Source organism: Nerophis lumbriciformis, linkage group LG01 (assembly GCF_033978685.3).
Source record: "Nerophis lumbriciformis linkage group LG01, RoL_Nlum_v2.1, whole genome shotgun sequence".
Taxonomy (NCBI): domain Eukaryota; kingdom Metazoa; phylum Chordata; class Actinopteri; order Syngnathiformes; family Syngnathidae; genus Nerophis; species Nerophis lumbriciformis.
The window spans coordinates 58999547-59000000 of record NC_084548.2 but is presented as its reverse complement, the minus strand read 5'-3'; positions in this window follow the sequence as shown (position 1 = coordinate 59000000).

Below are 454 nucleotides of genomic sequence, written 5' to 3'. Positions count from 1 at the left end.
TATAATTAAATATTGATAAACAATTATATATTAATCTTTCAGCCACATACACAATGTTGACATCTAAAGTTATATTTTGATAAACAATCATAAATGAATCTTTCAGCACATACACAATGTTGACATCTAAAGTTATATTTTGATAAACAATCATAAATTAATCTTTCAGCACATACACAATGTTGACATCTATAGTTATATTTTGATAATCAATCATAAATTAATCTTTCAGCACATACATAATGTTGACATCTATAGTTAAATTTTGATAATCAATCATAAATTAATCTTCAGCACAAACACAATGTTGACATCTATAGTTATATTTTGATCATCATAAAGTAATCTTTCAGCACATACGCATTGACATCTATAGTTATATTTTGATAATCAATCATAAATTAATCTTTCAGCACATACACAATGTTGACATCTATAGTTATATTTTGATAAT